The 17,683-nt window shown below is 39.5% G+C and overlaps 1 long non-coding RNA gene across 1 annotated transcript in view; it reads left to right on the forward strand.

Moving 5' to 3' along the window:
- The window catches only part of LOC123647226, a 48,705-nt gene extending 45,981 nt beyond the window's left edge, over positions 1-2,724 (forward strand). The window contains exons 2-3 of the long non-coding RNA XR_006738170.1: positions 1,625-1,799; positions 2,586-2,724. This is a non-coding gene — a long non-coding RNA (uncharacterized LOC123647226). The remainder of the gene's footprint in view (positions 1-1,624; positions 1,800-2,585) is intronic.
- The last annotated feature ends 14,959 nt before the right edge of the window (positions 2,725-17,683 follow it).

The raw sequence follows: 17,683 nt of genomic DNA on the forward strand, positions 1-17,683 counted from the left end.
ACATAAAGCAATGCCTTAGCAGCAGGGGGATTGATTGCCATTTGTGGTGCTGATCATTGGGAGCAAGAATCAAAGAAGATCAGTGTGTTGACTATGGCGGGTGCTGGGGATGGGGTGGGGGTGCAGACACACCCTGAGTCCACAGATTATCTTTCGTAACTAGTAAGCCTGTCTTGCCTATATTATCAACAGAAGAAGGATAATCAATTCAGTCACAAAGGGTGGGCACTTCCCTTTCCTTTCTTTTCCTTTCCCTTCTCTTTCCTTCCTTCCTTCCTTCCTTCCTTCCTTCCTTCCTTCCTTCCTTCCTTCCTTCCTTCCTTCCTTCCTCCCTCCCTCCCTCCCTTCCTTCCTTCCTTCCTCCCTTCCTTCTTTCCTTCCTTCTTTTCTTTCTTTCTCTTTTCTTTCCAACCAACCAGCTAGATTGAATTGACTTTTCTCAGGATGGATGGAGTCAGGCAATACTAAAATGATTAAATTAGCTGCTCAGAAAAAAAAAAAATCACCCGAGAGATTTAAAAAAGAAAATTGACCAAAAGCAAAGCTTAAAAAACAATCTTTCTTAACATAAGGCAACATGGTAAATACCATCAGAGAGCCTCAGGGTTTCATGGGAGAGTGATTGTGAGTGGAGAAAAAGGAACAGAACCAAAGGGAAAAGAAGTGCTATTGGTTCTTCTTGCCCACTCTTCATAAGTTGATGTTTCCTCCCCAGACTGCTTTTGAGTCTTGAGACTCAGAGGGCACTGAAGAGATTCTTTGTTTGGAGGAGATTAAAAAGAAACTTTGGCTGGACACAGTGGCATGCACCTCTGGTCCCCGCTACTTTGGAGGCTGAGACAGGAGGATTCTTTGAGCCAAGGAGTTTGAGGCTGTATTATCTTATGACCTCACCAGTGAATAGCCACTGCACTTCAGCCTGGGCAACATAGCAAGACCCTGTCTCAAAAAACAAACAAACAAAAACTTTAACAAGAGGAAGGACTGGACTAAATATTACAATCATGCTGTATTAACAAGAGGCAAACTCACACGGGTTAGGCTATTAGCCCTGACCGTTTCTTTATTTCTATTTTACTATGATCTTTGTAAATAAAAGCTCAAACTTCAAAGATTTTTAAATCTTGAAGAGTCATTCTTGTGTAGACAATCCTTGAATGCCAAGCAGTGAACTTTAAGAGGTAATTTCATGAGTTAATGTTTTGAAAATATAGAATTTGAAGCTATTTGCTATGTTCATTTTTCTTCAAACTTGCTTCTCCCTGATTTTCATGGCACCAATTTCTGGTTTTTTCCTACCTCCCTGACTACTCACACTGCTGAAGTTCACCAGTTCCTCATCAGAGCCCACCTCAGTGTATTTAATATTTCCCATGCTTATATCCGAGGCAACTCTTCTCACCCTAAATATTCTGTCTTGGAGGTTCAGCTTTATTTTATGGATTGAACTATTATTCATATTCTATAAAAATTCTATGTGAAAAGAAAAAAAGCTTTCCAAAGAATAGTCCTTACACTAACAATCCCCAGTTATAAGAGAAACTGGAAATGAAATATCTCCCTTATGACATTCTACGATATAAAAATTCTACAATAGTTTCTGTTTCTATTTCTCTTGTTCCAGACAGCATTTTATTTACCCTTTGTTCGACTCTGCTGTAAATGAGTTCAGAGAGAAGAACGAACCTATAAACCCTCTCCGTCATGATGGATGACCTGCGAAAGTCCGGTATACAAGGTTACTCTCAGGGGGGTTCCATAGTAGAACCACACGGCAATGTCATCTGGTCTTTATTTAGGTGATGCTACTTTATTATTTTTTAAATTCAGAATCCATTTTATTGTTTTTGATCCCTGAAACTAAAGACTTAACACACTTAAAATACTAAAATTTATAAAACTTTTATAACATATAATGTAAACATGTAAATGTATAAAAATAGAAGCTCAGTGGATGAACTAGGAAGGTGCAGACTCTTCTGATCTGCTTACACAGAGGGCCCAGATGGTGGTTCAGTGCCTGGATCCTGGCAATTGGTGGGGTGGAGTCCTCCTAGACCTGCCTGTCTTTGCCACCCTGGGTGATCCCTGTCCAACACAAGACCTGATTATCTGTCAAGTACCAGGACCCTGAATCTGAGCTGCAAAGGGAAAGGCTGGCACCTGCTGGCTGCCAGCACCAGGTCAGAATTCATGTCCCCATCAGGCTCCCAGGGACTTGGAGCCTGAGGTTTGCCTGTCACATACCCCATGCTCTGGATGGGATTTAACCCACCTTCACCCACACCGCACGCCTCAAATTAGTTACTTGTGGGAATTATAGACTGGGGGGTGGAGAGGAGGAGTAAAGAGGGAAGAGAGAATATGAGAGGATAAGAGAAAAAAATACAAGAAAGGTAAAGAGGACAGAGGAAGTAAGGGAAAGCTAAATCCAAAAATTTTCCTCAAATTTTTTCAAATAATCCTCTATCTTGTTTGATAACTTTGAGGATTTTTTAAAACAACTTTTGAGTTTCTTGTTTGATTGGTTGGTATATTTGTTTATTTTGTTTTTAGTTGCTTTCTTTTATTTCATTTTGTTGTAGGACTGCAGAAGCGTCGTTTCCTGGTGCCTCATCGAATGAGATGTCCTTATCTGTGCTCCACTGATGTGTGCCTTTAACTCCATCACAGCACTTACGGCTTTCTTTGTTTTGCCAGGTGTGTTGTCAATTCAAACCACCAATAAAGCAGGGGCTAGTCTGTTGTGTGTGTGTTTCTTGTTTATTATGTCATGTATGTCTGGTGAATACCAAAAAATCTGTTCTACAATGTAGAAAACTGTGCCCATGAAAATTCTCAATACATAATATGTCAAGAAGTAGAGGAAAGTGCAAATATCTGAGGGTACATTGATTATCTTATACTACAATTCTACTTCTTATGAACATATGGGTATAATTGTGGCTCTATAAAAGACATGCTCAAATTTCTCCTTGGTCCTCCTTTTGACATATGCCCTAAATGATAACATATTTGGTTAGCCACTCTACTGAGTAATTAAGAACTGGAGAATTTTTTAAGAGTGACCAGAATATCTGGGTAGTTGCGAAAACTGATTTTGGCTGAATTTTTAACTGTAGTTTCTCTTTGCTTTGTTCAATAGTGTTTGTTCTAATATGATCAAACTTGCATCCAACGTCTACAAAACCTAAATATCAAGAAATTTTACCTAAAGCAGTCTTTTCTTATGCCCCTAGAAACCTAGAAACCTGAACACCTATCTTTTCTGCTTTTCTCCAGCTCATGTCTGAGTCTTGGCATTCATTAATTTCTCCTGCTATAACATTTTAATTCATACATAACTTTGCTGATATCTATAATTTTTCATCACCTTTTAATTCATTCTTTTATGCATTCATTCATTCATTCATGTGTTCAATACATATTAATGAATTGCCTTGGCACCACTAAAGATAAAAAATGAATAAATAATGGTTCCTGCTGTCAAGAAATTTAATATGGAGAAATAAATAAACAGCCCATTGCAATACAGTGCTATAAGTCCTATTTATTCATTCAAGTGGTTTCTGAGCTTCTATTCCATCCCAGACACTGTGCAAAGGAGAAGTTATGGATAGATTGCATACAGAAGGCACATTTGAATGCAGGTGGGGGGGGGTCTTCCAAAAGAGGTTATCCTCATGTTTGGTCCTAAATGATGAGGAGGTTCTAACTAGGAAAGTTGGGGACAGGGCAGCAGGGGAGGAATGGTCACGTTGAAAACAGAGAAAGCAACACCTGAAAAGTTTTAGAAGCAAGAAAAATGTGCTGAGGGCATTGCAAGCTCTTGGCTGTGGCTGGCCCTTAGGAATTGAGTGCAGGATCTGTCATAGCATTCATCAAATATATGTTGAATGAAGGAGTAGAGAGTAATATGGCTACACAGGCAAGTAGGAATGCAGTCTTTCATGCCATGCTAAGGAGTTTGGGCTTCATCCTGACAAGTGTAGGGGTCCATTGGAAGAATGGTAGTATGGGTGGACCTGGGAGTGGAGATAGGAAAGAGGTGTGATCAAGCTTGTATTTTAAATTTCTTGCTTTGGTGTTACTGTCAAGGATGATACAGGCAAGAGTGGACATGGGAAGCCCAGGAAAGAGGTTATCTCTATAACCTAGATCTTAGTAACCCAAAATGTGGTCATAGACCAATATCATCATTGAAATCACCCAGGAACTTGTTAGAAATGTAGATTCTTAGGCCACACCCAGACCTACTGAGTCAGACTCTGCATTTTAATAAGTTCATCTGGTGATTCAAATTCATATTAAAGTTTCAGATGTACTGATTTAGAATTTATTATGTTAGTGGTAGGAGGGTTAAGAAAAAAGGGAAGATTTGAGAGGTATTTCAGTATTTCACTGTAACACTACACCAGATTTTGCAAATCAATGATGAGGAGAGGAAGATAGGTAGGCAGATATGGTGTCTCTAAGTGAAAAAAAAGATTTAGGGAGGAGCTGGTACTGATCTCTTGGGCCTGCCTGCACATTTTTAAAAATTGATTTGTTATCTATTCATAGTAATAATAAAATTGTTAAATAGCTAATCTCTGCTCTAAAAACTACAGCCAGGGAAATGCTTAGAATTGCAATGTAGGAGGTAACACAGAGCCAGAAGATATCTGCTCAGCTCAGTAGGGTTGCATTTTTTGGATTACACCTGCCTCGAAATGTCTCTCTTCATGGCAACTTATTAGGGGCTGAAATAATGCTTTGTCTTAGTTCAGCTTAGAATAAGACAAGCATATCAGGGAGAAAGAAAGAAAAAGAGGTGGTATAAAAGAGAAAGAGAAACGGAAAAAGACCAACCAAAGATTTTTCCAAGTCACAGCTATAGTCTATTTTTTACAGCATGTTGGAGAAAAGCAAACTTTCTTGTACCTAAAGTTGACAAAAATTCTAAACCTAAACTTTCCTTGACTGTTGAAGGGAAATGATAAGATACCTAATGATTTTGAATGCCTACAATGTGCCAGTTACTGCCTTTTCACTGCACATATTTAATCTCATTTATTTCTCCTAATAATCCTGTGACATAGGAATTCTCCTCCCTTCTTACAGTTAAGGAGCTTGACTATCATAGATGTAACGGTAATTGCCCAAGGCTGACCAGCCGTGCGTAACTTCAAGCCCAGATTTTAACCTAGGCAATCTAGTCTCTTCCTACCATTCACACTGCCTTTTAAAACAAATAACTCTTTGCATTGACAAAAAAACCTTACAAAGAACTAACATTCCAGCACCGGCAAAGTTGGACGTGGACACCATGTGCAGACATACCTATACACACCAAGAAAAGAAGAGGTTGCAAACCAGACAAGGTCAGAAACATTCCCCTTAGCCACAGAACAGCAAATTTCATCAGTTCCTGAGAAAGCAAAGATTAGAAAAGTTAATGCCTGGTCCATAATGCATATTATTTGAACTTACATGTACATAATTGTATTTTATTACTTATATGCCATTATCGGTCAGTCTTGTACATTCAGTCTCAACATTTCCTTTTGTTGTCATTGTATTGTCTCAATGTAATACAAGGACTTTAATTTAATTAAAGCAGGTGAATACAATTGACAATTATAACCAGGAATTTGGAACCAGACAAAAGTAGAATGATGCCTTCACAGGGTAATTCTTGTCTATTCTGGAAGTTACCAGTTCACTCAAATTTTGAGCACATTGTAGGGCAAAGCATTGTGGAAGATAAAAAATCAATAGACCATGGGTTCTGCCATCAAAGCCCTACTGATCTAGGATGGGAGATACAACATCTTTAGTAATAATAGTGAAAGAACATGTTGAGTACCATATGCAAGGCAGAGATAAAATGAGCTAAAAATGTGAGAGTTTCAGTTATTATGGCAGTGTAACAGTTATCCCAAGACTTGATGGTGTTCAATGCCTACTTATTGTACTGCGGTTCAGGAATTGGGACAGGGGACAGCAGGGACAGTTTGTCTCTGCTTCATGATGTCTGAGGTCTCAGATGGGTGTCTTAAAGGGCTGGAATCACCTGAAGGCGCATTTGTTTGCATGTGGGCAGTTGATGCTGACTCGAAGGGCTGCCAGGCTGGAACAGCTGGGGTTCCTCTGGCATGTCACCCTTTTCGTGGCCTCTTCAACCTCGTCTCTCCAGCTGGGCCTGTGTCGTGAGAGAGGGAGTGCCAGGTGGAAGCTGTGTGGCCTTTTCTAACCTAGTCTTACTTCAAAGTCACTTCTGCCACATTCTGCTCATTAGAATAAATTCAGTAAAGCTAGACCATGTTTAAAGGAAGGGAAGGGAATTAGACTCTACATTTTGTGTGAGTAGTATCAAAGAATTTGTGGGCATATTTAAACCCACCACACCAGTGGATCAGGGAAAGTTTCATGGAAGTTCTACCATTTGAGTTTGAAAAATGTAATATGAATAAGCAGAGGTGTAATAAATGGAGATAAATGCAGGGATCTGCATCCTTGGCAGGCAAACAGTGCATGGACACAAAGACTGGTTAGGCCAGTGCACTGGGAGTGTAGGAAATGAGGCTGAAAACATAGATGGGGCTGAAGGTGGGATCAGGTGTGGCAGGACTCAAATGCCAAGCTAAGGAGCCTGTACGTGATTCAGCTGGGATTGGAACGCTATTCCAGTAGTGGTTTTCAACCTTGCCTGCAATTGGATTCATCTGGGGAGCTTTAAAAATACTGATGCCTGGGTCCTACCCCCAGAGATTCTAATATAGTTGTTATAGAACGTGGTCTAAGCATCAAGAGTTGCGAAGGCTTCCCAGGTGATTCTAATCTTGGCCAAAGTTGAAAACAAGTGCACTAAAGGATTTTGGGGATGGAAGTGATAGCAGAGATCATTTGGTGTTCTCTCTTGGAAAACAGTAAGTAGTCTACAGCAGATCTGTTTTCATTCGTTTGTTTGTTTTCTAAACCAGACTCCTGGAGACCCTTATGGCTGTTTGAATGGGGTGCTATGAGGGTCAATAACTCTAAATTCATTAAAATGTAGGCTTCCCTTTTTTACCATTTGATATTATAATTTTAATGTAACCTTGAAGAAAAAACTTACTAGTGTGTTGCATCTCTCCAGAAGCTAGGACTTCTAAGTAGTTAATGGGTCACCAGGATCCTGGCAGATTTGCCTTAATCCTGAAAATGAAGTGCTTATTCAGTAAACTGTATACTTTGTATCTGCCCATGTCAGGAAGATAGCGGGGGTTTTTTGTTTGGTTGGTTTTTGTTTTTTTTTTTTTCTAGGACTTGTAATGTCCTTAGGCATTTTTTTTTTAAATCAGAATCACCACTTTTCCCCCATGGTATTAGGGTTCTCCAGAGAAATATTCATTATTAGTAATTGGCTTCTGTGATTATGGAGGCTAAGAAGTCCCATGCTCTGCTATCTGCAAGCTGGAGACTCGGGAAAGCCAATGGTGTAATTCAGTGCAACCCCGAGGACCTGAGAACCAGGGGAGCTGATGACGTACATCCCAGTCTGAGGGCCAAAGAAGATGAGGTGTCTTAGCTCAAGCAAGAGGAAGGAAGCAAAAGATGCAGATTCCTCCTTGCTCTGCCGTTGGCTCTATTCAAGCCCTTAACAGACTGGGTGACGCCCACCCACATTGGGGAGGTGATCTGCTTGTAACTTGGCCAGTTTTATAAAGGTAGTAGGTGGCAGAATGAAATTTGAGTACAGCTCTTCTGATTTTAGGTTTAATGTTCTTTATAGTATAACATACTTTGTATTTTAGAAGAGTTGAAACATAATTTCTTACCATTATATCAACCTCAGAAATTTAGGGACACAAACATTCTTATTTGTTTTAACATATTTTTTTAGATTAAACCCTTTTTCAATTTCACATACTTTTTTTTTTTTTTTTTTTTTTTTTTTTTGAGACAAGGTCTTGCTCTTGCTCAGGCTGGTCTCAAACTCCTGGCCTCAAGCAATCCCTCCCACCCTGGCCTCCCAAAGTGTTACAGGCACCGCACCCAGCCTTTCATATACATTTTTAATACATCTACTTTATAAAGTAATGAGACATGTAAAATTGCTGTGTGCTTTCTAAGTTCTTTTTATTTTTACCTATGTCTTTTAAATTTTAAAAGATACCTCATATTTAGTATACACTGAATTTTAGGGGGAGGAAAAGTCCATTTCTGTAATGTGCCAGTTACAGAGACACAATGGTGGGGATACAATGATGAGTAAGTCTGCAAGCCTTTTCCAAAGTGACCCTCTCTTTCTGGAGATAAAATAACAAGAAATGCATGAAGCAGTTCAGGTGAGGCTGTGTCATGGTATGTACAAGGGATTGGTAAGGTTTTCTGTCCAATATTTACCCTTATTATACCCATTTCTTAGCCTTCTTGGTTGTCAAGTTGCATGCCTTCTGTGAATAGCCTTCAATGCATTTTAGATGATTTTCTTATAAGAAATAGGTCAAAGATACTTTCTTGTTAATCATAATTTGATAATTTTACAAGTTTAATTTTTATTTGATCTCTAGTGAATAATCTCCCATATTAAAACTATTGTATCATTTTACCTACTGACACAGCCTTGCAATATCCAGCTGCCCAAACCCAGAATAACCTCTTGTTCCTTTGAATTTCTACAGCACAATTATCTGCTCCACTTATTTTATACTGACTTTATGTTGCCATTTGTTTTTATTTATCTCTTGATGAAGATACTGTCTTTCCAACTAGATCTCAAGCTTATTGTAAAAGACCATGTCTTAGCTTTCTTTCTGTCCTCTGCATTTGACTCAGTGCCCAACACATGATCATCACCCAATAAAAGCTTATTGGTGATAGTAATACATAATACTATGAGAATCACTTAAATAGATTGAGAGATGTATCGTCTGATGTATTGACAGAGCACCATTTCTTCATTCATAAAGAAATCAGCCTTTCGGCCCTAAACACTAGCTAATGAATGGCCAGAAGTTGAGGCTGTTGAACATTTGCTCTGGACATAAAAAGGATTTAGTAATTGTCAAAATAGAGCTAATTACCAAGTAAAATATTACAGAATTTGTGTGTTTTTTAACCCTAGTGGCATTAAATGTCACCAAGGTCCCTAACTATATATCTGCCTCTGTATTACTAAAAGGGAAATATAAAAATAGGCTACACTTATAGAATATATTACATATGCTCATTTAATATTTACCACAACCCTTTGAAGTAGGTGATAATATTATTGGCGTTTTATAGATGAGGAAACAGGGCACAGAAGGGTTAAGTAACTTGCTCAAGATTGCCCAGCTCATAAGGAAGAGAGCTGGGATTTGGACCTGTGTGGCCTGACTGCAGAGTCTGTGTTCCTAACGGCAACACATACCGCCTTTGAGAAATAAAATGAAAACTGTTATTCCCATCCTCAAGAAACTCATCATGTAATTAGAGTAAAACTAATACACCAAGAAATATGTTTTGATTGTTATATTCCAGAATGATAGGGTAGATATGAACCAGCAAAATTTATTTTAATTGGAGAAATTTGAGCATTAGGTAGGTGTCTTTTTTAGTTGGGAATGAAGACCACGTGAGAGCTGAAAAAGCTCCTGAGAGGAAATGCATCACACCAGCTCAAGGTCAGCCCGAGATACTCAGTTGCTTTCCCATCTTTAAGTTATTTTCCAGCAGTGTGAAAGCAGAAACAGGAGCCTTGGCTGAGGTGAAGAGGGCCTTTCATCTTCCCAGGCAGGGGACCACTTGGGAAGGCAGGCTGATGAGAGCTGCGGGGGAGCTGAGCCATTTTAAAAACACATGAAAGTAAGAGCTTAAGAGAGAATTTTTATGAGGATGGCAAAGTCGAGGGTGTACGCTGATGCACGCAGGCAGGAAACGTGGGTTAAAACTGATCAGTGATTAAAATTCCTTAGACCTTTAAAATGCAAATGATTTGAAAAATGTCATATATTTGAAAAATAAGCATTCTCATTTATGGGAGATACGACATGGCGCTCTATTTTAGAGAATATTTGAAGTTGCATGAAATTCATCAGGGCTCTAGTACAAATTATCAGGTAAAAATATTGCCTGCTAGGGCTTGGGAAAAAAAAAATTCCAATGATTTCTCATCCCTACCTTTTTATCCTTCAGAAAGTGGTGGAGTAATTAAACTTTGCCTTTTTTTAACCTTTATGAAGATAATGGCGTGACTGCTTCAGTGTAAATTGGGAAGACAATGTCACAGGCTCCTTTTCAAAGCAGTGAATTCCAACTCACTGCTTTGGTTTCTTGGAGATTGAAGTCAGACACACACATTTTCAAGGCCACCCATTTTTTATTTGTCCTTCTGGACTTGCTGCTGCAATTTTCTCTCACTAATGCTTGCCACCATCCAGGTTCTTCTCTGTGAATAGTGACTGCTCCGTCTCTCTCACTGGGTCCCTCTAATTACAAGACTGTTTGAAGATCAACTTATTCTGGCACACAGGGTGGTGATTCAAGATTTAATTCTCTCCTCAGGCTATCTAATTAATAAAACTCTCTAATTTTTGTCAGGATACGTTCAGCAGGGGTTTAAATAACTAGTTCTCAAAGAGCCATATTTTGCTATTGTCAAAAACGGTTCTCTAGATCTGCTAAAAATATCCCAGAATACAGTAAAGGGAATGCACAACTTCCTCCCCCTGTGAAGATGTGGTGAGTTCCTTTTACATTTAGCTGTTCTAAATATATGTGAAGAGGAGATGGAGGAAGGGCGAGGGGAACTGTTGGCACCTAAAACTATAGGGCTCAAGTGACTAAAGATGTGCCTTCTTCATCTAAAAGGGTTGGGAGAAGAAAAAGGCTAAAGGTTCTAGGCTTGTCCATTCTTCTTTTCTCTCCTTCATTTGAAATCTGCATATTTTACCTGAATAAATGGATTTCACTACAAAATGAATTCTTTTGGAGTGGCATTCCTCTTCCAAGAAATAAGGTAGGGAATTTTCCCTTTGATTTTTGCTTTAATTAGATTCTACCATGATTAGCACTCAAATATAGGAAATCCAGTCAATAAGTGACAAGAAACAGAAATTATACATGGAGGTCAAGGAATATCCTATTTTTTAAATATGTGCGTAATAAAAAGATTCCCAAATCTTTATGGTGCTTATGATCCACTTACAAAATATTATACTCTGTGCAATTATAGAGAAATCAGCAGTATGCTATGTCTCTGGTTCCCTGCAATGAAATTGGCTCACATGTTTTTTAAATTCATCTTGGGAAAATAATTCATTAATATTGAGCATTTTATATATGCCAAACTGTAAAATTCGGCTCATGTGCTTTTTTAAAATTTTACTTTGGAAAAACTATTTCATTCAATGCATATCTATTGAGCATCTTCTATGTAACCAACAGTGTTGTAGATGCTGAGAAACAGCAGAGAATGAAACAGACAATAATCTCTTCCTTCACTGGATGTGCATTATAGTGGGGGAGACAAAAAAGCAAGTAAGCAAAATATACATTGGGTAGCAAGAAGTGCTAAGGAGAAAAATAGGGAAGGGGCAACATGCAGTATCCTGGGGAACTGCAATTTTAGAGAAGGTAGGGTGGACAGAGAAAGTCTAGTTGAAAAGTGGACATTTAGATCAAAAACTGGAAAGAAGTTAGAAGAAGAATATTCCTGGTCTGAGAGCCAATGCAAAGACCCTGTGAAGTTGGGACAAGCTGGACAGGTTTGTAACATAACCAGGAAACAGTGTAATTGGTATGGAATGAACAAGGAGAGGAGAGAGGATGAGTCATAGAGAAAATGGGGCCTTTCATGGAGAGTTTTATACATCATTATAAGGAGTTTGTCTTTTGCTCAGAGTAACATAAGATTTTTGAGCAGATGGAGATTTGAGGCAGAGGAACAATGAGGTCTGACAGTTTTTAACAGGATTGCTCTCGCAGCTGTTTGGAGATTACGATGAAGGTTGGGCAGGAGCAGAAGCAGGGAGACCACCCTGGAGACTATTGCAATGATCCAGATGAGGGATGAGGATGTGCTGGTTCCAAGGGATCAAGGAAGGCAGTGAGATATGGTCATTTTTTGCATATATTGTGAGGTTATAGATGACAGGTTCTATTGATGGCTGGAAGTAATGAGAGAGAGTGAGTCAAGAATGGCCACAGCAACTAGAAGGATGGGATTGTCTATTACTGAGATGAACTGTGAGAAGAATAAGTTTCAGGGACAATGTTAAATTTGAAAGATTCACATCTCAGTGAGTGAGACATCAAGTTTGGAGTTCAGAAGAGAACTCCAGACTTGGGGAGTAACTGTGTGTGGGGGTGTGTGTGTGTATATAGGATTGAATGAGATCTCCAAGGGAACGAGCATGGATGGAGAAGAGAAAAAGTCAGTCCTGAGTCATATCAACACTTTGACTTCAGGGAGATGAAGAGTCACCAGAGACTGAAATGGGGCAATGACAGAGCTAGGGGAGTGTCAGACAAGTGTGGTGAGTTAACCCAGGTTCTCTGTGTAGAAGCCAAGACAGAATTAAACATGTAAGTATTTTATTAGGAGAAATGCCTGTAAGAGAAAGTAGAGAGCCACACAAGACTGGGGAGGCTGCAATGCAAGTCTGACCACAAGTGAAGAAGAGAGGAGGAAAGGTTGAGTGGATGCAGTTTAAAGAAGGTTTGGCAAGTCCACTGGAAAGTCCTCAAGCCAAAGTTGGCTGTCTGAGGAGTGCTGTGTCTCCCAGAAATAGGTCTGCCTTAATATCCCTGCCACGTGGAGCCATTAGGAAGCTTGGCCTTTACACAAACACAAGGATGAGTTTCAGAGCCAGCAGTTTGGGGCCCTTGATCAATTAAGCTCCCTCTAGTTAGAAGCTAGTTTTCATGCCTGCCAACTGTGGTGACCCTATTATTTATTGCTGTATAATGAACCAACCCAAAATTTTGTGTCATAAGCCAATAATTTATTATATGTGAAGGTTGTATGAACTGACTGGGCTCAGCAGTTCTTGCTTGATGTCTGCATCCAGTTGCAGTCAGATCCTGGAGGGATGTGGAGTCGTCTGACTCCAGATCTTGACTGGGCTAAAAGGCCAAGGTGACTTCTACATCCACATTTAGGTACTTCAGCACTATTTATTCCATGTGGCCCCCTAGACTTGCATGGCAGCTCAGGGCTCCAACGGGGTCTGCCAGTCCTCTTAAAGGCTAGATCTAGAACTCAAAGTGTTATTTTCACCATATTCTATTGCTCAACACAAAGCCCCACCCAGAATAAAGGGAATGGAGGAATGGACACCATTGCTGAATGGGGAGTGGTGTGCACTTAGGAAGGGAAAGAATTGATCACAGCTTTCTTTAGCGATAAGCTGTCTTACCAAGTGAAGAATGCTTGAAGGAAGGAGAGAGTAATCAACTATGTCAAATATTACTGAGAGGTGATTTAAAATGAGGCAAAGATGTACTTTGCAATGTAACCTTGTTAAGAACATATTTCCTGTAATGGTATGGGTAAAAGTGTGACTGAAGTGGCCTGAAGAGATTATGAAGGGGGAAAAATTGGAGCCAGATAGTAGAGACAATTTTTTCAAGGAGTTATAAAAGGAATGGGAAAATGAGACAGTAGCAGAAGTAGGAAGAGGGATCAAGAGAGGGTTATTTTAAACCATGAGAAATATCATCCTATATGTGCTCATGGTAATGATCCAGTAGGGAGGGAAAAATTGAAGAAAAAGGAAGTTTGCTACATTTTCTTAAGCAGGCCATAAGGATGTAACTAAAGTACAAGTGGAGGATTTGGCCTTAGTTAGGTACAAAGACAGCTTATGAGCACGGATGTAGGTAGTTGGGTTGCTGGGAAATTTCTTTTCTGATTACATCCATTTTCTCAGTGAAATAAGAGGTAAGGTGTTCCACTATGGATAAGGATGGGGAGATGGTGTTGAAGTTTTATGGAGAGAGGAGGGGCATGAACATTATCCAGAAGAGTGAGAGAAGAAAATGTTTAGGGGATAGAATGATTGCTAAGCAACCTTAAGAGCCCTCTGAGGTTCACACATTTAAAGGGTGACCAGTCAGCATAGGTCTGTATTTTCTCAGGCATATCAGCAGCACAGTGCAGGCTGGACTCATAGAGAGGATGGATTTAACCAGGGTTGTGGTTTAGCCAAGTGGGAAAGGTGAAGCAAGAGAATTGGAGTTTAAGATGTTGACTTTGATCACAAAAGTGGTATCCATCTGAAAATGCTATACTTTTTTGCTTGTGGCTTTTAAAATTTTTCCAGTGTTTGCTTTATTCCTTTCTTTATTTAGTAAATTAAAACTTCCCAACATTAGAATGGGTTTGCCCGGAAGGCAGTGAGTTACTTAGCTTTGGAAGTATCGATGCAGAAACTGAGCAGATGCTTTGTGTGAGATAATTAAAAGAATTCATATTTCAGAAAAATTTTGGACTGGAACATTTTTAGGTGTTTCCTGGGGTTCAATTCTCATATTCTATGTTTCTCCCAAGGATTAAATGAGCATCATCTGTTATGTGCAGTTCTCTATAGGAGGTCCAATGGGACTTACAAAGATATGTTTGATATACTTTCTGATGCCAGGATGGTTATAATTCAGTATTTTTTAAGTTTAGAATATAGATGTACTATAATTTAAGTCAATTACTTATTTATCTATTCTACTTGTATGCAGCTCCCATGGTGGGTTAACCCTGTGTTTGCCCTGGCCCTACCACATTATTAGTAAACTCTAGAGCTGAGTACTTTTGCCTCCCAGAAAATCTAGAATGGGGCTGGGATGGGGAACTGACTAGTTTTACTTTAGTAACATATCTAAAAAATGGTGGATTCCGAAGATTTATTCATGCAGAGTCATTGGCAAATGTGGGGCACCTTGGCAACTCAAGGAAAGAACATCCTCCTCTTGCTGCCATGTAAATAAAATCATAGTTGTCTTTGTGTGGAAGAAAACGTTAGCAGTATCTAGGCCATTTCTATATTCAGCCCCTGCATTGAACTGGGGCACAGCTGATGCATTCATTTCAGACAGTCCCAGTTGCTGCAGATGGATTTTTCATTTATCAGTTGGCACCTTCATTAACTTGGCAGAAATGATTGGTTTCATTATACCACATTCTGGTGGTTTTATGTGTCGAGTCCTGGTGTTACTTGATACTTTGAACCTTCAGGCAGAAAACATCATCAACATATAAGTTTATTACTCTTGACATTTGTATCATCCAGACGACACCAGTTTGGGATTGAATACAGTGTATGCTGGCAGAGCTGGGAAGCTGTGGAGAGGGCTTTTTCTACTACATGAAGGTTCTACAGTAGCAAGTCCCATAGTAATGCCCAGTTAGGTTGGAACTATCCTCCTTTACAAACAAGAATTAGCAATGACAAAAGTTATTCTCAGATTACAGGAGTGCTCTACTTTAACAAAATCTAGTCTAAATGTATGAAAAACATACATTAGGGGAAAAGGATTCACAGTATAAAAGAGTAATTTACAATATGTAAATGTTTGCCCCAGAAATCCTATAAATATTCAATTACAGCTATATTTTTAAATTTCCTAATTTACCAAAAACATAGATTTTTATATTACATAACAGTTTCAGGAGAACATCGAATGTCACCCTTACTACTTATAATTGAAACTTTTAAGAAAAAGGAAATGCTGCGGGTCCAGTTGCACACTGCAAAGCTCATTCTGTTAAAAAAAAATTATGTGTCAGAGGAACAGACAAAGCCAGATACATAGTTCAGGCAAGCAGGTGGGCGGCCAGGCAGGTGAGTAGGTGGATGAACCCCAGAGCAAAGAGGTGGGCGGGCAAGCTAGCACACTGTTCCATCCATGTACAGGGGAGGATTGTAGGCATGGTCCAGACAGTGGCAAGACAGACTGGCACCCAGAGAAGAATCAGAAAATACATCCGGTGGACTTTAATGTTAAGACAAAGGTTGTTTGCTTTGTGCTTTCTCTATGTGGGCAAATCACCTGCTGTGTGTGGGCAGTCCTGGCCCACAGGGTTACAAAGAACCAGAAAACATCAGGAGCTCAATGGCATTCTACCCATGACTAGAGATGCTAAAATTACCCCCCAGAATAGCCTGTGTCTGTGAAGGAGTGGATCACTAACGGGACTCTTCCTGTGCCCTTGGGAGTTGATAATAGCAGAAATAACTGCATTCTCTACCAGGGACTTCAGTTGTGCAACAGATGCCCTGGATACTGTGGTAAACGCATGGCTTGAGAGGCCAGATGGCCTGCCTTGGTGTTGCAGAAGTCCCTGATGGAGTTGGAAGCCAATTTCATTTGAGTTTCCTCCTTGGATATATACCTCACTTAAGCTTGAATAAATAAGCCCTATGGCTAATATTTTTGAGTTTGTGAGAAAATGATTGATTAAGCTAGAAATAGTGAAAAAAGTAGCAAGTGTCACAAAAAAGTATTGGCTCTTCAAAAAGGAGGCGGGAAGGAGGTATTGGGTGTTTTCTTTTCCTTCTGAGTCTAAGCACCATCTTAAACATTCTGAGGATGCAGAGGGAGCCCACCACTAAATACAGGCATAATAAATAGAAACAGAACCCAAGCCAGATAAGATTTCGAGTGATTCCTACATCAAAGTTTGTTTTCATGTTGATAGTCCTCAGTGATTTGAAAGGGTGTTATGCCCTTTCCAAAAGAGGTGGCCATAAAAACAAACCTAAATTTCTCAGCTCTGTGTCATACTTTGGCTTCATAATTTTTAGCTGGGGGAAGCAGGAAGCCAATGATGTTCTCCAGTCCCAGATGGCAGTATCTGTTTCCAGAGAACATTTATTCATTGTTTTAATGAGTTTTCTTAGTACTAGCAAATTATTATATTTAGGGCTACAAAGACTTGTAAGTAGTCAGGTGAATGAAATAACACATGTTACCTAACTTTCTTCATACCTCTCAGTCTTATCTGCTCACTCTTTTTTGGGTACTCTAAATCCTCCACTGGTAATTTAAATTTTGAAGCTCACTGAAGCTTCAGTTTTGGCCTACTTACACTGTCCTCTCTCAGTAATCTCATATGTTCTTATGGCGTCAGATACCATCCATGTACCAACGAGTCCCAAATATAAAACTCTACCTCTGGTTGTCAAAATATCGTCCCTGAACCAGCAACAAGAGCATCACCTGAATATTTATTAAAAATTCGAATTCTCACCCCTCTACCCACCCCAACCTATACAATTAGAAACTCTAGGAGTGAGGTCCAATAATCTATGTTTTAACAAGCTCCACATGTCATTCTGATGCTAGCTAATGTTGGAGAATGTCTGCTTTGGTTTGTACTATTTTTCTGAGCCCCATTCTGGTGTGGCCAAGCAAGTACAACTTCAGGATATCTAACAGACATGTTCAAAATGGAAACCATAGTCTTTCTTCATCCATCCCCAAACCTGCTCCACTTTTGGTATTCCATATTTCACTGAATGGTATCATCACTCAGTTTCTCAAGCCAGAAATCTGAGTCATCCTTGACACTAGCCTCCATCTGACTTTCCACAATTAATCATCATATTGTGTTTAATTCTATCTCTGGAATGTATTTGACACCTATCTATTTCTCTCCATCACCAATACCACCACCTTCCTCTAAGCCACCATCATCTCCTGACTTGTGTCTCTTTAGCCTGTTTTGGCCCACAGAAAT

The sequence above is a fragment of the Lemur catta genome, chromosome 11 (assembly GCF_020740605.2).
Source record: "Lemur catta isolate mLemCat1 chromosome 11, mLemCat1.pri, whole genome shotgun sequence".
In the NCBI taxonomy this organism is placed as follows: domain Eukaryota; kingdom Metazoa; phylum Chordata; class Mammalia; order Primates; family Lemuridae; genus Lemur; species Lemur catta.